This window comes from Crinia signifera, chromosome 2 (genome assembly GCF_055691185.1).
Source record: "Crinia signifera chromosome 2, ASM5569118v1, whole genome shotgun sequence".
NCBI lineage: Eukaryota > Metazoa > Chordata > Amphibia > Anura > Myobatrachidae > Crinia > Crinia signifera.
This window is the reverse complement of record NC_139218.1, coordinates 98,750,597-98,775,241: the sequence shown is the minus strand read 5'-3', so window position 1 is coordinate 98,775,241 and position 24,645 is coordinate 98,750,597. Positions and strand designations below refer to the sequence as shown.

The following is a 24,645-nucleotide window of genomic DNA, read 5'->3' as shown; positions in this document are numbered from 1 at the left end:
GTCAGAATGGTTCTAACTTTAATTGAATATACCCCAATGGCTACTGTTGTACAATTAATGTATATTTTTTAAATATTAATATCTTTTGTGACAGTGGAGATGCCAGTTTTTGCTTTATTTAGCAGAACTGCACAAGTTAATCACCCAAGGAATAATTCAGTTAGCCCTTATCATTTTTAAAGCACTTTAAAATCATTTTTTTTTTCTGTTCAATCAAATTAGAGCCCGATTTGACCACCTGTAATATTACCTGTTTTTTTGGGTGAAAAGGGGGAAATTTACTGAAATGGAAGTACTGTTTTAACTTTTTACTCTTTTTAACTCTTAATAAAAAAAATGCTCCAAATGGAAACGAAAGAAATAGTCAGTCATAAAATTCCATTGCCTCTCTGTAATGCCGTTTTCTATCAGTAGAAAATGCTTTAATATCCTCAACTGTCCTTTGATGTGAAATATTGGTACAGTGGGGGTGATTGAAGTTTGATCAGAAATTGTCAAATTCAGTTGGGGGACCGATGCTGCGGGTCTGCGCATGCGAATCAGTGAAGATAGGCATGTGCAGACCCCCCCTCCCCCCCCCAAAAAAAAATTATGGGTGTGCCCAGAAAAATGCTGGCAATCCCCATGAGAACGCAGGTGTGTCAAATCCTGCCCTGGGCGGGCTTCTGATGTCACAGTACGTCAGCCCCCGGCCCGAATCCGGCCATGTCCGTGGTAAATATAAGTCAGTCTACATCATAGGTGCCGATTTATGTTTTTGCTGGTGTGTGCTCAAGCAAAAAAATATAGGGGAGTGGCTTCATGGGGAAGGGGCATAAAATAATACCAATTTATATTATGCAGCACAGTTGTCTCCAATATTCAAATGACGGCAGCAGAGTTCCCCTTTTTACACATAACTGGTGGACCTGCAGCTGTTTTTATATGATTACTGTATGTACCCCCCCATGCACAGGAATGGCGAGCAGCATCTTGTATGCGCAAATGCACATGCGGCTGCCGCCAGGTCACTAAAGAGCTGGCCCGAGTCTGCGACGTATTGCTCCGTGGACGGAATACACTCTTCCTGGCATACTGTTTCGGGTGCTGCAGCCGCAAATTAGCAAGTTAATTTGGTGGCCCAGCAGCGGTACTCGGGCCCGTGGGTGCTCATCATTTTCCGTGGGTGCTCGGGTCCTTGAGCACCCACAGAATTGGTGCCTATGGTCTACATTGACTTTTATTTGAGAATTAATGTTTTTTGCCTGTACACCTGCATGCAAATGTAGTGTCAGTGTACAAATCCATTCGCATGCAGGTACGGACATCTGTACTACAGGTGTTCATTCGCCCGGTGGGTGGCGTTTCCCCCGCATGCTAAGCAGTGATAGAACACTGCTTATCCGGCGTGTCTGAATCAGGCCCAGTATGCAGGGATGCTTAAAGCGCTGCTAGACCCTGATAAAAAGGGGTGTGTCCAACGGAGGAGGCATGGCCCAATGGGAAGGGGCGTGACCACATCCCTGTATATTTGCAGGGGGATGTGGGCTGTGTGCCGGAGGACAGGCTATTGCTGCAGCTGCCTCTCTCCCCCACTGAGCACACGGCACTGAGCATGGGGAGAGAGGCTGTGCGGAAGGTAGCGCGGAACTCGGGACCCTCCATCAGACACGGATAAAAAGTACCTGCTCCACCCTGTCGACGACCCTGCCAGTATGCAGTGCCGAGACATAAGTGAGGAAATGACATTATTATTAGATCTATTTGTCTCAACTTTATCAATCTGTAGTCTCAAGGTATTTTATTTTTATTTTGTTATCACTATCTAGCAAGGTAATTTTTATCCAGCTTATACTATATACATTTTAACTATCTTTTGACTATATGAGGTGTTTTAATGCATGAATACATTTTCACCTGCTATTTAACCCACACCATTTTGTGTAGGAGAACACAGATGATCGCTAATTAATTAAGAAAGCTGACAAGAGCTGGGATATTGGATCTTTGAGTAGACACAGTGTTACCCATAATTCAGCCTTCTAAAGAAACTCAAGTGCAAGAGAAATATGTCAAGGTCAGCGCTATGTTTTCTGCACCTATTCCAGATACAGATGGAGCCACCGTCATCTACCCTGCCTATGGTGTTTGTCCCGCCAACTATATGAGTATACAGTACATTCCCTGAGAATGGGACGCGAGTGTGAAACGCTTGTGCGTCCCATTCTCTGCAAACGGCGCACTGAGACATTCTCCTGGTGCATACTAGTCATATCGTTAAGACTAAGACGCATTTTGGCAAAAAAAATACACCCGAAGCTAGCAGACATGCATGAGACTTGGAGGCATCTTGCATTGGAGTGTATTGAGGCGACATCTATACAATCATTAGAATGTGGAGAAATCCAAATAAATAACAGCAAAGAATAGAAAATGATATCTTAGCACTGCAGTTGCAGAAATATAATATGCACTATACGAAAAAGATGTCTGTAAAGCAAACATACAGTACAGACTAACATGCTAAATAGCTCAGATATTTGCCAAACTACTGGTAGTCTTTTAATTAGGATTTATGGTACTTATGTAGTATCTGGGCGCCCGATTTTAAGATCAGGTCGGAAAATCGCATCGAATCGCATTGAAATTGCATGCGATATCGTATGCGATGGGATTCGATGCAATTTTCCATAGGATTCAATGTTAACAAGGTCCTGTTCTTTTCCCCACTATACAAGTGGGCATAGAGTTGATTTTATATAGCCTGGCGAGCGCAGCGAGCCACCGAGCCCGAAGCGTGGCGAGCGGCCGCGGATTACTTAAAATGTTTTCCGCGTCCCCTCGCGGGGCTCGCTGCGCTCCCCACGCTTTGGGCTTGGTGGCTCGCTGCGCTCGCCACGCTATATAGAATCAACTCTAGGTACTTGTGGAGTATCACGGCTCCCACGATGGCCATCGCACATGAAAAAATCGCATCGCATGCGATTTGATCGCATGCGATCGCATGCGTTTTTTAACAGAAAAGCATCCAAATGCATTGAAATTAGTATCAAACATGTTCAATGGCCCCCAAATGTCATTTTTGAGGCTGTACCACCCCCACTATCAACGCGAACCTGAAGTGTGGCGAGCGCAGCGAGCCCGCGAGGGGCGGCGGTATGCGTCCTACGACCTTTTCATACCCCCACTATCCACGTCGGCGTGGAGTTGAGAATAGAAAGTGTGGCGAGCGCAGCGAGCCACCGAGCCCGAAGCGTGGCGAGCGCAGCGAGCCCCGCGAGGGGACACGGATACCTTCACAGGTATACGCGTCCCCTCACGGGCTTCACAGGTGTCCGCGTCCGCTTGCCACGCTTCCGGCTCGGTGGCTCGCTGCGCTCGCCACACTTTCTATCCTCAACTCCACGCCGACATGGATAGTGGGGGTATGAAAAGGTCGTAGGTCGCGTACCGCCACCACTCGCCACGCTTCGGGTTCGCGTTGATAGTGGGGGTGGTACAGCCTCAAAAATGACATTTGGGGCCATTGAACATGTTTGATACTAATGTCAATGCATTTGGATGCTTTTCTGTAAAAAAAACGCATGCGATCGCATGCGATCAAATCGCATGCGATCGAATCGCATGCGATGCGATTGCATGCGATTTTGTAAAAAGTAAAACTGCAAAAATCGCATCCCATCGCATGCCACTATATATGGCATGCGATGGGAGCCGTGATAATCCACAAGTACCCAACTCTATGCCCACTTGTATAGTGGGGAAATGAACAGGACCTTGTTAACATTGAATCCTATGCAAAATCGCATCGAATCGCATCGCATGCGATTCGGTGCGATTTTGCCGAATATCGCGTTGAATCGCATCTGATTGTATGCCTTAAGGTAAGGCATACAATCACAAAATCGGGGGCCCAGATACTACATAAGTACCGGATTTATTACTTGATAATTATAGTATTTTCGAACATACACAATATGCTGTATAAGTAGGCTTGCCATAACATCACTTTATCCGGGGCACCTGTGATTTACGCAGGTTCTTTGGCTGATTAAACTCAGGTGAAATGCTGGCTTAGATTCAGTCAGCCATAGAACCTGTGATTAAATGGATGTTATATAAGCCTAAAAATAACCTGCCAAGATACTCTGCTGCTAAATAATCTCAAACTGTGCTCGGTAATATTATACTAGGAGTGTTTGACCGGTAATGTCCCACAGGGTCCTGGTGGTGGAGAAGTTTCTTCCCCAAGACACCTGTATGTTGTTGGAATTGAAACTTGCCGCCAGAAGTGCTACCGCAGTGCCGTCTGAAGCATCTGCTCCTGACTATTAGGTGTGACATTGTGATCTTATTAGTTTAGGCAGTGAGGACCGGCACAGGGTACACGGCGGGCACTCAGCCCCACATGGCACACCCTGCACTGATGATTGACTAGCTACAATGTCTATGCTTGCCAATTTTCTCATACGGACCCTGACAACCTAGGAGCACTGTGTTTCTGCAGTCTGGCACTGCATCTGTGCCTCTATCTTGCCTAATGGTGCCCACACACGCACCGATCCCGGCGGTGCGATGCTATGCGATGGGGTGCGCGCTCCCGCGGCACCTCATCGCACATACTTTTTGTACTAGCTTTTTATCGCATAGCATCGCATCGAATGCACATCACATGCACAAGGCATACAATGCGATGCTATGTGTGCTAGTTAAGCACAGAACGCACGCCGGGATCGATGCGTCTGTGGGCACCTTAAGGTCAGCCGACTATGTTGCGGTCATTCTCAGAGGCTTTAGGGAATAACTGATGTTTGTAAGCAATGCTGAGCTGAGCAATTATAGACTGTACATGTGCCATTAGCGCACTGGTATGTACCTTTGCGCTCAGTGAGGATTTTATCGCAGAGTTATTTACAGGAAGTGACTTTTGGGGGAGGTGACGGGGAATGATGGCAAAAATGCAGGTAGGGCCCTAGAGAGCTTTCCTGGGCCCCAGTGATGAAGGGGGTATGTCCTAATCAGGTGTGACCAAGTCCCCTTTAAAAAGTAACTATAAAATAAAACTTTTTTATGTGCCATACTGTGTGCCTCTCAGCAGACATGTGATAAGGGTAATTGCTCCCCCTGCAGGCAGAGGAGACTGCTGTGTCCAACAGCAGTAGACTCACTGGACCTACTAGAGCCCAGCATGTGCTGGATTTTGGAGAGAAGTTTCTACCAGTGATTGTTAATTAGCCCCCATTTGGCACATCTGAATAACACCAGATGGGGTGACCAGATGCCGGCTGGGGTGACCAGATTCTGGCTCCTTCACAGTGACAGAAGCTGGGTGCTGTAGTGTGACATTAACCTACAGTACCTGGCTCCCATCACTAAGGAGCAGCAGTGCTGCAAAGTTCCCAGGGGCAGGCTGCACGCTGAGTAAGGCTATTGGGGGCTTCCCATGCTAAGCCACGCCTACTTAAGCATGTCATGCTTGGCTTAACAGGAGTGCCAGAGTGCCGCCACTGTTCACTGCTATCAGTCCTATGTCCATTGCCACTCCATATCCAGTGCCATCAGCTCTTGGGCGAGATGTTCTAAGCCTTGAAAAGTGATAAAATGAAAACTGATAAACCACCTGCCAATCAGATCCTACCATTTTTCAATCACAGCCTGTGACATGGCAATTGGGAGCTAATAAAGTGAAAGGTGATAACACACCAGCCAATCAGCTCCTAACTGCCATGTTACAGACTGGGTTCCAAAAATGTAAATTAGGCTGGCTGGTGCATTATTACCCTCCACTTTTTCATAATTATATCATACCCTCCAACTGTACCGATTTAGCCGGTACAGTACCGTTTTTTTACGGTCTGTACCGGCTAAATCAAAGTGTACCGAATGTACCGGTTTTTTAGGCATCGGAGGTACTGTATACAGAAGCAGCCAATCATAAGTGGTGGCTGCAGAGCATCCAATCACAGCACAGGGGGGCGGCAGGCAGCGCTTCAGTCCACTGCTCTCACGGGTTATTAGCAGTAACTGCAGCCTAGCCCCTGCTCCTGAGTGACAGCTCCTATGGCCAATCGTCACTCCCCTGCCTCTCAGCTGCGGACCAAGACTCCGTTCCAAGACTGAAGGAACCGGCGACGGCATCTGGAGCGAGTGGGTGACAGGCTGCAGTGGCACACGCACATGGCATTGGTCCTGTGGAGGCTGCGCTCGCATCGAGATCCCGCGGCTCCCAGGAGAGCCCACCTCCCCAGGCAGCCACAGCTGAGCTCCCAGCTGCGCCTTTCAAATGACCCGCCAATCACAGAGACCTGTTCAGGAGTGAGGCACCATCAGCAGCCCGGGAGTCAAGGAACAGCAGTAGCCCCAGGAGACACTCAGCTGAGGAACGCAGCGGCAACAGCCCAGCGGGAGGCAGGCAGCGGCTCAAGATCAGGCTCTGGCAGTGTTTGTAAGTACCCTGTGTCTTACATACATGTTCTCCCTTACTGGCAGCACTCGCAGGTCATTTTATATATGTGTTGTGTTCATTATTGTTATAATGGTGGTCCATGAGGGGTGAACTATTATTTTAGTTGTATTATTATTCATGTCACTGTTGACACATCCATTTTACCATTGGCCACTCCCTTTTTCTAGTGACCACGCCCCTTTCTAATGTGTACCGATTTTCGCCCATCAAATGTTGGAGGGTATGTTATATCACTTCACCACGCCCAATGCAGCTGTTCTATTGTTATGGATTTGGGGTGAGAGCTGACCACAAATCAGATCCTACTAGGTGAAACAAAAACAGCACTGCACCAATGAACTTTCACACAAATAAATGAACGTGTAGTACTTACTGTACAGCTGTATATAGTTTGGGAATTTAATCTGTTTGGTCAAATCTTGACTGTTGTGCGACCAGAGTTTGAAATGAGTCAGTCTACAGCTGACCTTTGATGGTTATTTGCAAAGGGTGTGTTACACACTCATGGTTCACATTCATATCTGACTGTAGTTCACAAAAATACCTTACTTTAATCAGCAGATGTATGTCCACAATTCTATACCTTACAGTAGTTTATGACCTCAAAGAAAACCCCATAAAAAAAATAATTAAATCAAAGAGACTGATTCAGAGTTGGTCATAAATTGGGTATACATTATGTTCACAAAAGTTGTATGCAAAAAAGTGTATTTACACCACAGGCTGAGGCTTGTACAGACAAGAATATGTCACCTATACTTACTCCCATGTTTATAACCATTTATTCTGCCTGAAAAGCAAATGTACTATTACACTGTATTGATGCTTGAAAAGCCTCTGTAATGCAGCAATAATAATCAACAGTATTTAGCAAGCAACCAATCACAAGCAGTTCACTAGTGTTGGCATCTGTCATTATCATCATGTGCTATTGCCGGATAGTGACATCCCTGACCACCAGATGCGCAGTGAGACCTCATTGGGCCCTAGGAAAGATACCAGTTTGGGGCCCTCCACCCTCAAACAATCCATACAGTAGCATTATATTTTTGCTGCTGAGTACCTTGACGCGTGCACAGCATACTGATAAATGCTCAGCTGCATGAACATTGGCATTGGAGCACAAAGCTGAATCAGGCACTAGCTCCTTTGGAAGTAGCTTCATACCTGTGTCACATTTGAAGTAAACTGACTGCCCACATACTGTGGATGAAACCAGATTGTACGTCCGAACAGAGGGACTTTGGGAGTGTGGGCAGGTCCATGTAAGGTCATAACATCACACAGTAGTTGCGCAATGCCTCTCTGGGAACAATTTGGATGTCCAGGATAATGGGCACGTGTAAGGAACATTGGGGGTTATTCTGGTTCGTTGGCATGGACCAGAACATTAGCACAGGGACCGATGGTGGGCGTAAGCGCATGCGCAGGGTTATTTCTGCACATGTGCATATGCCTGGTGCGTGCGGCCACCATGAACTGCTACGGCTGGGGACGTGGGGTGGTGGCGGATAGTCGCGCCCATGGGAATGCCCAGCTTTTCATGGACGTTCCCATAGTAATCAGGCCGTGACATTATTGCCAGTGGCGGCCAGCTGACATCACCGGATGTCAGCTGCCAGTCCACTTCCTCCAGAGGGAGCACGCAAATCTAAGTGACCTGAAAGTCTCTTAGATATGCGTGCACGTTCCACATCACTGGATGGTCGGCGACCATAAAATGATGTGGGTGTTCACCCATAGGCTGCGAATGGATGTTTATGTTAAACATCCATTCGCAGGCCCTGCATGCGAACACACACTGCGAGGGGGGCGGGTGGGGTTTGGTGGACTTGCAAGGCTGCAAATTCGCAGCCTTGTGAATCAACCAGAATAACCCCCATTATGCAAACTGACATAGCAATCCCTCTGCATCACCCTCATAGTGTTTGCTTAAACTTCTAGTTTGACTTTCATGAAATACTTTTATTGACTGCAGATCTAAAGTTTCATTGGTTAGGTGGTAAGTGCCATCTTACATGGCATGTGGCATAGGGCCTGATTTACTAAGCTTCAAAAGTGATAAAATGGAGAGTGATAAACAGCCAGCCAATCAGCTCCGACCTGCCATGCCACAGACTGTGTTTGAAAAATGTCAGACAGGAGCTGATTGGCTGGTTGTTTATCACTCTCTATTTTATCACTTTTGAAGCTTAGTGCATCTGGCCCATAAACCTTGCCAGCCATGCCATCTGAAACTTTTATATAGGCAATTTCTAAAATAATCTAATAATACTTCCCAAAATATTTGAATGCATTAAAGTTATAAGGGACTAAATTCCCTGCATCACCATTAAATGTAAGCAGGACAACATAGACTATCCTTAGTGGGTATTGTATTGGAAGATTATCTCTCATGTCAGGTGCCCAGAAGAACTGTATCAGTGACTAATGGTATAAAATACATATCTCCGTAGCAAGGTGGTGGTGTACTGTCAGGGTTGGGCCCTTATTCTGGTTCACTCGTAAAGGCAAATGCCTTCTCAAACGGACAAAACCATGTGCACTGCAGAGGGGCAGAGAGAATTAGATTTGGGTGGGGTTTTACTTTAAAGTGAGATCTATATTGCAGTGTAAAAATAAAGCAGCCAGTATTTACCCTGCACAGAAACAAAATAACTCACCCAAATCTAATTCTCTCTACATCTGCCGCCACCCCTGCAGTGCACATGGTTTTGTCCATGTGAGACGGAATTTGCCTTTGCGAGTGAACCAGAATAAGGGCCTTGGTGCGGCTTGCTCACATCTCCACAGCATGCTGGGGCAGATGCACAAAAGAGGGATATGTGCATTTGCTGCACTAACGCTTGCATAGATTTTAATTTCCGGTTATGTATTAACTTTACTTACAGTATGTGTTTGTGCGCCCCGTCTCATACCACTCTGGTGCTGCCTTCCTGTAGACCAGGCAGAAGCTGATCTATTAACGCCTGTCAGGCACACATCAGCCAAAAAACATTGACTTCCCTGCCCCAATGCCCAGGAGACTCTTTTTGGCAACAAAAAATAGCAAAAGAATACACAGCCCAGGTAAGATCCCAAATTCAAATTTGCCAGTCACAACATTGACACATTTGGGGATACAGGTGCCCACTTCTCCATTATATTGCGTAGAAGTCAAAAAATGCTTTTCCATACATCTGACCCACTGTACTGTATGTAACCTCCATCCTAGTCTCCCCCCCTCTCTTGCCTTCACCAGTCATGCAGTGTATTAATGTAAGAGCCATGATTACCAAGGGCGGAAATTTGGGAGGTAATGAAGTCACCAGCTGTAGGACACAGTCACTTCAGCAGGAGACACACATTAGGAATCTCAGCCCTGGTCTTCTACCTCACAAGGTTTATCAGTCCACTATAGAGGATCCACACGAATCGATACCAAGCCACGTTCCCTAGGTTCATCCTTAAGTATAATGGAGTTTTTCACGATATTATCTAAAACTCGTGTTGTAAACTCGCATATAAAGAATTTTTGCTAAAAAAACAAACAAATAACACCACTCTATTGAGGTTTTTAATTCTTGTAACCTCACAACCAAATATGGCCTGATATTATATCAGTCATATTTCCTTTAGCACAAGATTGTAGAAGTGACCGGTTTTCACATCTGCAAACAGGTGCCTGCATAATCGCAGGAAGTTTTGGGTGGCCAAAATTTTCAGAAAACTGAGAATTGTTTGTTACAACTTTTGTAACCAGAACACGTGCTAAAAACCAGGGCTATTTTTCAGCAGGCTCCAGCAGGAACTGTGGCCCTTATTCTAGTTCACTCTTTCTGACAAAATATTTCTTAGATAGACAAAACCATGTGCACTGCAGGTGAAGCAGGTGTAAAACCCCACCCAAATCTAATTATCTCTGCACAAGTAACACCTGCCTCACCTGCAGTGCACATGGTTTTGTCCATCTAAGAAATATTTTGTCAGAAAGAGAACTAGAATAAGGGCCTCAGTTCCTGCTGGAGCCTGCTGAAAAATAGCCCTGCTAAAAACCAATTACCCCAAACAAAAGAGATAATTAAAACCTCTATATAAACCTATGAAAGACTTGGACCTCTATTTGTACAAATTGTATTGCTGTGCTTCTGCTTTGTCAGAGATTTAATACCATCTGTGTTATATATGAAATCAAGTAATTGTATTTTCCCTGACAGAAGAGTCTAGTTTACATGCTAGTACTGGAGGCTGCTTCCGTCAGCTAGTCTAATTATGTTGTCACTGTCCAGGGTATTGTAGGCACAGATCAATGTGTTAAACAATGCATAAAATGTTTTCTTCCCCCTTACTAGACATTTGGATGACTTGGCTTTTTCTTGCTGAATTTGCATAAAGTATTGCATACACCCTACCTAGTCACTGCCCCTCTCTTTAAACAATCATGCCATCAGCATGACAACACAACCGCCTACACAAACCTCAGTTTCTATATTTCACAAAATTACATTTCTAACCAGGAACTCTGCTCTCCAACAGATGACCATTCAAGACAAGAATATTTTTTTAAATATCACCAGGAGGTGGGGTTATGCCCCATTTCAAAGTGATCTGACTAGATTTGAGGCTCAAATTGCTGTGTGTATATTTCCCATAGCGATAGCAATGCAGTGCTCTGTGCATCGCCATCACTGGGCTAGATATTTGGAGCATGCTTGAAATATCTAGTCATTGCCCGTGTTCTCTCGAGATCGCTCAGCACACATCGCTGGTGCAGCAGCTCTTTGCTGAGCAATCTGTGCTTAACTAGTCTGTACGGGGTATCAGACCCATACTTTTAAAGCAGGTACTCAAGTTTGACGGTCAACAAGTTTTCAGGGCCATTACTACTATGTATGCAAAAAGTATCCTATTTTGATAGAAATATCTGAGGAATCTGAGTTACAAGAAATCGTGGATGCAAGAAATATCAAGACTTTATGCAGTAGAAACAATTCGGGCCTGACAATTAGTAGAAGCCCTGGAACAATGTCCTTGTTATGTTATTCTTTAGGAACTCATCTAAATAAACCCCAATCCTGGGGGTGACCTGAGACTGTTAATATGTGTGTACAGGGCCGGTGCAAGGCACCGGAGCGCCCCAGGCGAGTCAGGGTGGGGGCGCCCCGGTGCCGGGGGGAGGTGGTACCTGTGTAAAAAAACTTGCGCCCCGGCGTCCCTGCAGTGCTGCTGGAGCGGTCAGGGGTGTCAGTGCCGCAGGGGTACCTGCAGCGCCGTCATGTTATAAAGCTGGCTGTGGCCGGCGGGGTCCCTGCAGTGAATAGAAAATAACTAGCGCTTCCCACGCCGCCGCGCGCATAGCGCTAGTTATTTTCTAATCACTACAGGGACCCTGCCGGCCGCAGCCAGCTTTATACACATGACGGCGCCGCAGGTACCCCTGCGGCACGGACACCCCTGACCGCTCCAGCAGCACTGCAGGGACGCCGGGGCACAAGTTTTTTACACAGTTCGCTGGGGGTGAGGGGCGAACTGCCGCCCTCCAGGTGCCGGCGCCCTAGGCAAATGCCTAGAGCTGCCTAGTGGTGGCGCCGGCCCTGCGTGTGTACACTTGCCGCAACCCCACATGGTGCCAGGGAGAGCCACTCAGCACAGCTGTGGGTTCTCTGCTCTACAGAAGGCCACAGACTTTCCTCTTTCCACATTGATTACCACACGCACACAAATTAGGGGGGTTATTCTGGGTCACTCGCAAAGGCAAATTCACTCTCAAATGGACAAATATTTGTGTTATTTTGATTCTGTGCAGGGTAAATACTGGCTGCTTTATTTTTACACTGCAATATAGAAATCAGTCTGAAGTTCCAACCCCACCCAGATCTAATTCTCCCTGCACATGTTACATCAGCCCCACCTGCAGTGCACATGGTTTTGTCCATTAGAGAGTGAATTTGCCTTTGCGAGTGAACCAGAATAACCTCCTATGTCTCTCCTGCCATTGTGAGGACTATAGGGTCACACTCATACTTCCCAACTTTGAATTTGACCTCTCCAGGAAAAGCCCGAAGACACAGCATGTCAGGGGGTCGGGGGCAAGGCTGACATCACGGGGCTTAAATGACGCAAAATGACTCTGGCCCTTATTCTGGTTGGTGCGGCCGGAGCCGCACACGGTGCTCCGGCCGCACAAACCAATCCCCGCCCACGAGACGGATCGCCACGGCCGTCCGTACACGGACGGCTGGCGATCCGCATAAAAATGGTGGGGCGTACGCCTCCACCATGGTGGGAGCTGCCCCCTGCATTCGATGGTCGTCGACCATCGAAGGCAGGGCCGCACGCCACAGCAGCTCCCGCAAGCTGAGACCACACGGACAATCGTCCGTGTGATAGCTTGTATGGGGGCTGAGAGCTGACATCCGGCGACGTCAGCTTTCCGCCCCCATCAGTGGCGTCATACCCTGATTAGCATGCATACGCCCCGCGTTTGCATGGGAACGCCCATGAAACGCGGGGCGTATACATAAGGAAATGAGGGTATGAAGCCCCTCACGCCCCTATACGCCCCCTTTGCGGCGGACGAAATACGTCTGCGGCGAATGGGGCTGCACATGCGCAGATTGACCTCTGCGCATGTGCAGACTAAAAACATCGGCGGTACGGCCGCACGCGGGCCGTACCGTCCGATTCAGAATAAGGGCCTCTATCGTGCAGGGCTGGACAGGGACCAGAAATCGGCCCTGGCATTTTGAGCACACAGACCCACCTGTAGCAGGCGGGACCCTTGCAATGTTGTGCAACGAAAAGGGGTGTGGCCTTGTGGAAAGGAGACGTGGCATCACAAAAAGGGGACATTACACATTATGACACACACCGTAATGCTCATTGCACATTATGACACACACCGTAATGCTCATTACACATTATGAAAAACACCATGATGCCCCTTACAGAATATGACATATTCCGTTATGCCCATTACACATTATGACACACACACACACCGTAGTGCCCTTTACAGAATATGACAAAATCTGTTATGCCCATTACACATTATGACACACACACACACACACACCGTAACGCCCATTACAGAATATGACACATTCTTTATGCCCATTACACATTATTATGGGCCATGGCAATTATTCCTGTTGGCTGAAGGCTCGGTGCAAATTTTCCTGATCTCAGCCACAGGCAGCAGAGAAGTCAGAGGTGCGCAGATTATTGGTAGGGGCAGGAATCAGGGCTAGCCAAAAATGAGAAGGACACTTACTCGCACTGTGGCACAGCATGCAGGCCAGAACGGATCCGACTACACGTGACTGGCTCTACCTCTGCTTAAATAGCACCCTGCCCCGGCGCCAGACAGCTTCTTCCGCCCGTGGGAAATTAATGATGTTGTATGAGTCACATGGACAGCTACGGCCCTCTCAGCTCCCCCCACCCGTGCTGGCTGCGCAGACTGGATGGCAGCACCAGCAGAAGTGGCTCAGTTGCAGCCGCATCATGACACTGTGGCGTCATGACGCCATATGCAAATGATGCGCCGCACAGCGGTGCTGAGCACAGTGATACCCAGGAAGTAGTGGGCTCGTCTCAGCTCACTGCTGCTGCTGAAAGTTATCAGAACTGGCTGCACAAAATCGGGCCACAAGGCCATCAGCCCTTCTGGCATTTGCCAGAAATGCCAATCCGGCCCGTGAACTCGCAATTTGTAGTAATTAAACTAGCGGGCAAGGGGGGAGCGGGGGCTTTGACCACAAAGCAGGAGACTTGCCCACCTTCCGGGGGGGGGGGGGGGCTGGGAGCAGGAGGCAGACCCGATTTTCGGGAGGGTAGGCAAGCCTGGTCACACCGCTGCCCTTGTCACCCTCTTCCTGTCACCCACTGTGTTTCTGTATCCCCCTACCTCTCCCTGTCACCCACTGCCATGTTGCCAGAGGCGGAACTACCATTGGTACATTTGCACTAGGGCCCCTGAGGACTAAGGGGCCCACTGCTGCCACCCACTGCTGTGTGGCATACAATATTAAAAACTTTTGTTGAAGTGGAGGCTAAAACAGTTGCAGGTCATGCTGGGAAATGTAGTTGCACAATAGCTGAAGAGCTGCATTTTGAACACCCCTGCTTTAAATGATAAAGTTGAAAATAATAACTTAACAAATGTAGCAGTGAATGAACCAATATTTGGCCAAGAAATATATGTTTCTATATAGCATAAATGGCATAGGGGAAATGTGGTATGTTCTGTACAACATAGAGTGCAAGCAAACATTACAGTAAGAAAAAATAATAGTTCAATCACATGTGTATTATGCATGTTAATATTATGGGTGTGGTATGACAGGACTAGGGTGGCCAATCCTGCGATTGGGATCAGTGGGATCACCAGGATCGGTGGGATCACCAGGATTTCGGGATTGCGCAAATTAATTATTTTTTTTTTTTAACTGCCGGGCAGCGCTTATTATCAGACAGCTCAGACGCTGCCCCTCGGCTATGAAATCCAAGGTCATGCTGCGCAACCTAACAGCCATGTCTGCCCTCTGAGTCTACTGCCCGCCCACCTGCCTCATCAGCGCTCACGCTCTCCAGTCAGCCCGCCCACCCACCTGATTCCCATGTGTCAGGTCTCCAGCAAGGTCTTCAACCAGCAGCGTCTGCCCACCTGATTGTCATGTTAGTTCACAAGGCAACTCAGGTGGGGGAGCCAGTGGGAGGAATAATATACACTGCTTTGCTACCATTAAGTCAATCCTGGATTCATGGAATTGATCATTTTTCAATCCCGACTCCCGAGATTGAAAAAATGGCCTGGGATTGGCATCCCTAGATGGGACGACAGTCGGGATTCTGACAGTATAACAACATCGGAATCCCGACCACCGGTACTCCAACAGGGTGGCGAGTGCAAAGAAGCCCCTTGCGAGCTTTCCACAGGTTCACAGAGTCGGGGACCCCCATGAGGGAATATAGCCCCTGTCAGTCGGGATCCAACTGTCAATCATTTGAATAGTCGGGATTTTGATATCAGTATACTGACTGTCAGGAAACCAACTGTTGGGCCATAATCTGGCACCAAATATTATAGTTAATATTCCATGAATATTCTATACTAATAGTACACATATGTTTACCTAGGAACAGATTTCAATGCATAGTAAATATTTAATACATACTATACTGGGTCATTGCCCAGTTGTAATGATGAGAATGGGCCATTTGCTTACAAGGGAACATTTCAGAGAAACACTGAACTATATAATACACTACACTCTATACAATATCTATAACAAACTATATAGCTAACACATTTCCCTTGACCGCCTATGCTCCTGAACAAATGATACATACAGTACACACTGAACGACACCATTAATGTTATCACTCAGCAGCCACATCCAGGAGTATGCTGCCACTGACCATGTAGTTAGGATTTGGTTGTTAATGAACCAAGGTAGTGTGCATCGTTAACGATATAGTCGTGCTCAATAGACGATATGCCCGATAATAATAATATCATTAGCGATGCTGTTATCGTGAATATCATTAGAAAACCTCATATAGTGTGTGTGCACCTTTATACAAGTGATCAGCTGAGAATAGTCATCACTGAGCAAAAATCAAACTTTATGTGATCAGTAGAACTGATAAGAAGTTCATATGCATCAGAACAAATGGACATATTCCTCTAGATACTGTATATTGCTTACACAATACATTTGGTTGATAGTCATTTACACTATGACAGTGTAGTGGGACTGAGCCGGCCATGCAATTGACCTGCTAATCTGTGTTCTGCTCAGTTTGTGAGAAGCATGAAATATAGATACGTATGCTGAACAGTGTAATTACTTCAGCAAGCAGATTATTATTGCTATGAACCTGGCAGCCGATACCTCAATCAGTCATTGTATGCTAACATTTTGTGACATTACTGAGCCAACCTAGACTGGGAGTGCAAGGGTCAGAGATCTCACACTCAGATCAATGAAAGAACTCCAAAATAACAGAAGCACACTGTTTGCAGAGGGCACATCACTGAGAAGCATGCAGTCATTAAATATGGGAGAGAAGCACTTACTGGTAACGACAGGTGAGTGTGGATTAGCTAGGTCCCCTTTAGTTTGGCTGTGTGCGCATCCCTGCCACTGCCGCTGATGCTGCTGATGCTGCAGGCAGCAGAGGGGAACCGAGACCCCGTGATCAGCCCGAGCCGAAGACGTCATACTGATTTACTACCATTGTATCCAACTAAATCAGAGAACTTGCGCCATCTAGTGGTTATTTCTTATCACGCCACATATATACTAATCAGCCTACTGTACTTTCTTTTTTTGTGCGAGTACACTATTTTATTAATAATAGTATGAATTACATTTCCTGATGATACACACGATGTGCTTTTAACCTACATTTCTCTCTGTTGATTTAATTGATAAATATTGATGAATAAATATTATGGAGGATATTTTATCAAACTGCGTGAGACATAAGTGTGTGCCAATCTGTCATTTTACATGCTGCAAAGTTTGAAAACTGACAGATGCTGATTCGTTGGTACCATGGTTGCCTACCCTTCTGCATTCTGCAGGAGACTCCCTGAAATAGCAGCAATCTCCCTCTCTCCCTCATTAGTCTAGCAATCTCCCTCATGTCACCTAGCCCACACTGTTAAATTTTTAGGGAAAAAAGGAATGAGAGACAGATACATTTACACTGAACCATCAGCGCCATTTCCCAGCACTTTAGCAAGTATAGTATCTCTTACTAACTGCTTGGGGGCTCATCTACATTTGGATATAAGTCATTTTAAAAGATTCCTCTCAGATGTAGCAGTACACACCCACGCTTCTAGGTGCCACATTCACAATCTCTCAATATATGGAACTAGCCACGCCCCTTTGGTTAGGAGCATGACACGCCCCTTTAAGGGGGGCTTTGCTAAATTCTATTACCAACTATAATCTCCCTGAAAATTGTTTTCAAAAGTAGGCAAGTATGGTTGGTACTTCGGGAGCACTGCATCAATAACCAAAATGTGGTCAAACCTATGGTAATCTATGGAAAAATCTGTAAAGCAAAACTTTTCCAGAGCTTGGACTCAGGGTTTCTCAGGGTTTCCCTAAGCAAAACTTCAATTTCCTGCCCCACCCACAAAGCAATACTCACTGTACAGCCTTCCAGGGGAAAGAGTGCAGCTGGCATCTTGAACTGCTGCCACATGGATTCAGCCGCCACATGCGTTAAGTGTGCCATGAATGCCTCTGTTAAGCTGGCTATACACTAGGCAATTTGGATACAATTTGGACACTTTTTATGCAGTTGTGGCGGTCAAAAAAGATAAAAGGCTTCCAAATTGCAGGCATTTGACAGCACGTACAATGTGATGCAGAGGCAGAGGCACCAGCTGCAGAAGCGATCTGATGGATCGCATCTGGGCCAGGCAGGCTTGGCTGGGATTGCATGTGATATATCTTATGTGAAAGGACAGCATACTATACAATGCATGTGATCCTACCGCCTGGAAAGGTTGGGCAATCAGTGGCGGGATCAGTGCCAGATTAAGGTCTAAATGGGCCTGGAGCTGAACATTATTAAGGGCCTATTATGCGCAATAATAGGGGTTGTGGCCAGCACCTAATAATGTGGGGGCGTGACCAGTGTTCTGGTTGGGTGGTCTGCTCATGGGTGTGTCTCTATTTGTGTAAATACTTTCACCTAATTATATATGCCTGGAAAAGGCAGGGTGCTGGCATAGGAAAAAGGCAAAGGGTTTAGTATAGGGTGGAAAATGGCAAAGAGGTTACAATTTCCAACACTCACAGGATGCAGGGAGATATATTGCCGGGTGCCCTCCAAAGGTACACCCGGTGGATGCCGGTGTACTAAGATACTTGCGGGGTGAGTGGCACTCCAGTCATAAAAAAATACTGAAAGCCAAAACTTGGTAGACAACATTTCAGCACCTTTTTATGTGGTCGCCTAAGTTTACCATACCATGTACCCCTTATGGAAATCATGCAACACAATAGTAACCCCCTTATATTGTACTTGCCTCTTACACATTATGTCACATGGAATGAGCCAAAATTCACACTATGGCACATGGATTGAGTCATGTCAAACACCATAATGCCTATTAAAAATTATACTACATAAGTGCTGCTTACCTACATGCCCATTGCCAGGGGTTCCATGCTCATTGCCAGGGGTTCCATGCTCATTGCCATGTGGGATTACATGCTCATTGTCAAGAAGGAATACATGCTCTAGGAAACTGGGGGACAGCCGTCACCAGGCAGAAATTACAGCCATTGAAAGCCGGGCAGAGAACAGGGGGCTGTATTCAGAGCACTGCAGGTCCCGGCTATTTGAAATAATACCCTTTCACACCAGAAAATGCAGGGACTTACCAAGGAATATAGTCCTAGGATCATGCAGGGACATTCCCGGGCTGGCTTCTTTTACACCAGCCTAGTCTCTGCATTTTCTGGTGTGAGAAAACCACCCCCCTTTAACCAACGGCTATATCTTCGGAACCAACTGACCCATTTACATGAGACCAGTATCATACTGCAGAACTTTTGAGTGGGCTTCGAATGATTTTGGTCCTGTGAAATTGGACCATTTGGTTCCAGAGAAATCTGCCCTCAAACAACATAAACTACATTTCAGAAATGAACGAATCGGTTTACCCGCAATCTCTCTGGAACCAATTAACCCATATGGACCAGCTTGGTATCAGATTGAAGGCCCAGCAATTTTGGTTTGAATGAGATCAACATCAACATGTGATGCCAGTGGGGAAACTGGCATCCGTTGGAACCGTGTGGGGGTTGAAATTAGTGGACCCCATGTTATCCTATGGGGAAAACGTTCTAGCTTTGCCCCATGGTTACATAGTTACATAGTTACATAGTAGGTAAGGCTGAAAAAAGACTTGCGTCCATCTAGTTCAAACTGGGCTTGGCTCATTGGAAAGCCCCAGCCCTCAGCTACAAAATGGAGAGTGGGCCTGGAGCTACAGCTCCATCAGGCCCATTGTTAATCTGGCCCTGGGCGGGATACATTTCATGCACAATGTGATGGTAGTAGCATCCCAGTATTTATGTCTCACCACTTTATTTCTTTTAAAGATTTTATACATCTCTTCCTAAATGACCTCATTATGCTGAAGAACATTGTCAAACATATCAGATATCTCCTAATATAAATAGATAGATAGATAGATCGATAGATATAGAATAGAAGAGTTTTCTAATAAAAATCAGTATTTGGCGTGACCCCCTTTGCATTCACAACAGCATCAATTCATCCAGGTACACTTGCACAAAGTCAGGGATCTTGTAGGAATTTAGGACCTGATTCAGAGGTGATTGCTCATTAGAGAATTCAAAGAATTGCGCAATTATCGAATGACTGCTTGCGTTCCGTACACATTGCGCATGCGTGAGCCCTATTAGCAACCGAAACTGCGTATGGATTGTAAATTCAAAGCAGGAGATTGAAGGACAGGAAGTTGGTGTTTGGAGTTAGTAACCCGGGAGTGTCAGAAAAAACGCAGGTGTGTCCGAGGGCTTTAAGGGAGGGTCTGTGACATTCATGTTGGCCTCGAACAGCCTATCTCAGTCAGAGATTGTTGGAAGGGTAAGAGCTACTTAGATTTGCACAGACAGCAGAGACCTTTAGATGGTTCGGGAATTGTGTATGGCAATTCACTTGCAAATTTACACAGAGTGGGTTTTATTTCTGTCTGGGCAGCGGCTATCTACTCATAGTCATCTGCAACTTTGCAGATTAACAATCAGGTCTGAATCAGACCCATAGTGTATTATTAACCAATTATACCAAATAGGTGATGATCATCATTTTCATATGTAGGTTGAAACACAGTCAGCAACTGAAACAAATGTGTACTGTAGGATGCTTAAAACTGGGTCAGGAAGACACATGTCATGTCACAGTTCATACACCATGGCAAAACTGAGCACAGCAACAAGACACAAAGGGCCCGATTCAGACCTTCTTACTAGGCTGCATGTATTCGGAGCCTAGCAAGCAGGTTAAAGCCACCACACCAAACGCACGCAACACCGAATGCCCGAATCCGCTTGCTGCGCTGAAAGTGGATGTGTACACACAAGCGCCCACACAAAAGGTGAAAAAAAGGAAAAGGGTAAAATAGAATCAAAGCGCTGGGAGTAAATGGGGTAGAATGGATAAAAAATAAAAAAAATAAAAAAAAATAAAAATAAAAAATTAAAAAAATGAAAATAAATAAAATAAGAAAAAATAAAAATAAAAATAAAAATAAACAAAAAAAACAAAAAAACAGACAGAAAAAACACTTAGCAACAAGTAAAGAAGGTTTAAAGTGAAAGGAGAGAAATCAGGTGAGTATGCAATACCAATAGAATAAACAGCGGCTTTTTATGTTTAAGCTCTTTTCAGAGAATGTGGCAAAGTCTTTTAGCGAGCGTTTGTGAGGTCTTTCAGTACAGGGAATAACTGACTAGCCCTAGCTACGATACCGTGACGGGATGCGGCTTTCTCTCCACGTTCGGAGTCCCGTGCGGCGGCTTCCGGCTTCAGTGCTTGTACTTCCGGCAGACGTATCTCTCGCTCCTGGCTTTGCTGGTCCAACGCGTTTCGTGCTTGCGCACTTAGTCATGGATACCTGTGCTGGTTCTCCACCCTCTATTTATGGGGAGGTTTCTTTCTCTTTTTTATTTTTTCAAAAAACTTTATTTTGTAAAAAACGGAAAAAAACGGAACTTGCAGCAGGAAGTTGTATAAAAATTGGAGGCAAACGCATGTTGCTCTCCAAGTAAAATATGGGTATTGCAATGAAAGAAGGTAGATAAGAGTGTAGAGGCAAAGATTGAACATTATATATAAAGAAGAAAAAATAGACGAATAGGAATAAATATATGGATAAAATTAAGTAAAAATAAAATAAAAATAAATAAAAATAAAAATAAAAGATAAAAATAAACAAAAATGACTAAAAACAAAAATATATATGTCAAGAATTTCTGAGGAATTTTCTAGTTATAAAAAACTCTTAATGTCAAAGTCTATATTTAAACCTTGAGGGTGTAAGGTTTTCAAATGGTAGATCCATCGTGTTTCATTCTGTAATAGGGATGCAATATGGTCTCCACCTCTCCAGTGTTTGTTAATTTTTGGGATTCCTATAAATTTTATCAATGATGCATCTTTATTGTGGTGTTCCTGAAAGTGATTTGAGACACTGTGTGTTTGTAATCCTTTTTTGATGTTGTACAGATGTTCTCTTATCCTTATCTTCAGTTTCCTCTTTGTTTGGCCGATATATTGGAGCCCACATGGACATTCCAATAGGTATATAAGGCCTTCGGTCTCACAGGATATTGAGTCTTTTATTTGATGGGTTTTGTTTGTTTGATTGGATTTGAATTCTTTTTTTGATTTCGTGTGTCTTTGTCTTGTGGTTTTGCAGGCCAAACAGTTAAGGCAATGTGTGAAGCCTTCATTTTGTTGAATTTTCATTTTTTCTGGTGAAATGAAACTCTTCGTTAGTTCTTGCTTCAAATTTCTAGCTTTTTTGAAAATAATTTTAGGCTCGTTTGGTAGGATGTCTTTTAGGTTTTCATCTGATTTTAATATGTACCAGTGTTTCTTCAATATCTTATTTATTTCTTGATGTTGGCTGTTATATTGTGTGATGAAATTTAATTCATAGTCTTTGTTTTCAATTGGTTTCTGTTTGTATTTTATGAGATCTTTTCTGTCCATGTTTTCGATCTTTTTTTGTTCTTCTTGCAGCTGTTTGTTTTTGTAGCCTTTTTGGGAAAATTTAATCCTCATTTTTTGACTTTCTTCTCTGAACGTTTCTTTCTTAGTGCAGTTTCTTCTTACCCTTCTTATCTGTCCCGTTGGAATATTTTTGAGCCATTGCGGATGATGGTTACTTTTTGTGGATAAGGCGTTATTCCCACTCACTTCTTTAGTATGTTTTTTTGTTTGGATACAATTGTCTTCAATGTAGATCTCTAGGTCAAGATAGACCACTTTGGATTTGCTGGTGATTGAGGTGAATTCTAGACCATGTTGGTTCTCGTTCATATATAGTAAGAATTCTTCTAGCTCTGTTTCAGGACCCTCCCAGATGAAGAATAGGTCATCAATGTATCTTTTCCAGCTTGTCAGATATTTGGTATATTTGTTGTTCTTCCAAATTTTTTCTTCTTCCCAGTGGGCTACAAATAAATTCGCATAGCAGGGTGCGAATGATGTTCCCATTGCGGTCCCTTTAATCTGCTTAAAAAATTCGCCATGTGACCAAAAAAAAAATTGTGTGTCAAAATAAAGTCAATATTTTTCATCAGAAAGTCAATCTGTTCGGTTTTCAAATCACTCAATGTGGTGAGGAAATGTCTTGTTGCTTTTTTTCCAAGTTCATGGTCTATGCAGGTGTATACCATGAACTTGGAAAAAAAGCAACAAGACATTTCCTCACCACATTGAGTGATTTGAAAACCGAACAGATTGACTTTCTGATGAAAAATATTGACTTTATTTTGACACACAATTTTTTTTGGTCACATGGCGAATTTTTTAAGCAGATTAAAGGGACCGCAATGGGAACATCATTCGCACCCTGCTATGCGAATTTATTTGTAGCCCACTGGGAAGAAGAAAAAATTTGGAAGAACAACAAATATACCAAATATCTGACAAGCTGGAAAAGATACATTGATGACCTAATCTTCATCTGGGAGGGTCCTGAAACAGAGCTAGAAGAATTCTTACTATATATGAACGAGAACCAACATGGTCTAGAATTCACCTCAATCACCAGCAAATCCAAAGTGGTCTATCTTGACCTAGAGATCTACATTGAAGACAATTGTATCCAAACAAAAAACCATACTAAAGAAGTGAGTGGGAATAACGCCTTATCCACAAAAAGTAACCATCATCCGCAATGGCTCAAAAATATTCCAACGGGACAGATAAGAAGGGTAAGAAGAAACTGCACTAAGAAAGAAACGTTCAGAGAAGAAAGTCAAAAAATGAGGATTAAATTTTCCCAAAAAGGCTACAAAAACAAACAGCTGCAAGAAGAACAAAAAAAGATCGAAAACATGGACAGAAAAGATCTCATAAAATACAAACAGAAACCAATTGAAAACAAAGACTATGAATTAAATTTCATCACACAATATAACAGCCAACATCAAGAAATAAATAAGATATTGAAGAAACACTGGTACATATTAAAATCAGATGAAAACCTAAAAGACATCCTACCAAACGAGCCTAAAATTATTTTCAAAAAAGCTAGAAATTTGAAGCAAGAACTAACGAAGAGTTTCATTTCACCAGAAAAAATGAAAATTCAACAAAATGAAGGCTTCACACATTGCCTTAACTGTTTGGCCTGCAAAACCACAAGACAAAGACACACAAAATCAAAAAAAGAATTCAAATCCAATCAAACAAACAAAACCCATCAAATAAAAGACTCAATATCCTGTGAGACCGAAGGCCTTATATACCTATTGGAATGTCCATGTGGGCTCCAATATATCGGCCAAACAAAGAGGAAACTGAAGATAAGGATAAGAGAACATCTGTACAACATCAAAAAAGGATTACAAACACACAGTGTCTCAAATCACTTTCGGGAACACCACAATAAAGATGCATCATTGATAAAATTTATAGGAATCCCAAAAATTAACAAACACTGGAGAGGTGGAGACCATATTGCATCCCTATTACAGAATGAAACACGATGGATCTACCATTTGAAAACCTTACACCCTCAAGGTTTAAATATAGACTTTGACATTAAGAGTTTTTTATAACTAGAAAATTCCTCAGAAATTCTTGACATATATATTTTTGTTTTTAGTCATTTTTGTTTATTTTTATCTTTTATTTTTATTTTTATTTATTTTTATTTTATTTTTACTTAATTTTATCCATATATTTATTCCTATTCGTCTATTTTTTCTTCTTTATATATAATGTTCAATCTTTGCCTCTACACTCTTATCTACCTTCTTTCATTGCAATACCCATATTTTACTTGGAGAGCAACATGCGTTTGCCTCCAATTTTTATACAACTTCCTGCTGCAAGTTCCGTTTTTTTCCGTTTTTTACAAAATAAAGTTTTTTGAAAAAAGAAAAAAAAGAAAGAAACCTCCCCATAAATAGAGGGTGGAG

The 24,645-nt window shown here is 44.2% G+C and overlaps 1 protein-coding gene across 3 annotated transcripts in view; it reads right to left on the bottom strand.

Moving 5' to 3' along the window:
• Positions 1-16,634, bottom strand: part of SYTL5 (synaptotagmin like 5) — a 175,777-nt gene extending 159,143 nt beyond the window's left edge. For all 3 annotated transcript variants that reach the window (XM_083172602.1, XM_083172604.1, XM_083172603.1), the window contains exon 1: positions 16,509-16,634. The gene's annotated coding sequence lies outside the window, so the exon portion shown is untranslated. The remainder of the gene's footprint in view (positions 1-16,508) is intronic.
• Between the last annotated feature and the right edge of the window lie 8,011 nt (positions 16,635-24,645).